Source organism: Octodon degus, unplaced genomic scaffold (genome assembly GCF_000260255.1).
Source record: "Octodon degus isolate 3935 unplaced genomic scaffold, OctDeg1.0 scaffold00028, whole genome shotgun sequence".
Taxonomy (NCBI): Eukaryota; Metazoa; Chordata; class Mammalia; order Rodentia; family Octodontidae; genus Octodon; species Octodon degus.
The window spans coordinates 2,982,549-2,982,955 of NW_004524604.1; positions in this window are offsets into that span (position 1 = coordinate 2,982,549).

Here is a 407-nt window from a genome sequence, read left to right on the forward strand (position 1 = left end):
CTACATGGACCAGCACCTCAGAAAAAAGAGGGGGTAGCAATCCTATTTTCAGGCAGTCTCAACTTCAAACCAACAATAAATAAGCAAAATAAAGAAGGAAACTATATACTGGTTAGGGAAAAATTCAAGAGGAAGAGGTAACACTCATAAATATGTATGCACCAAACACAGGAGCACCCAACTATATAAAGCAAATCTTAATGGACAGGAAAAATCTAATATCCAATACCACAATTTTCACATGAGACATTTACAACCCTTACCTCCAAAAGGTAGGTCAACCAGACAAAAACATAGCAAAGAAATAACAACTGAACCAGAGTTTGAAACAAATGGACTTGGTGGACATATACAGAGTGTTCCACCCAAACACAGCTGAATACACATTTTTCTCAGCTGCACATGGG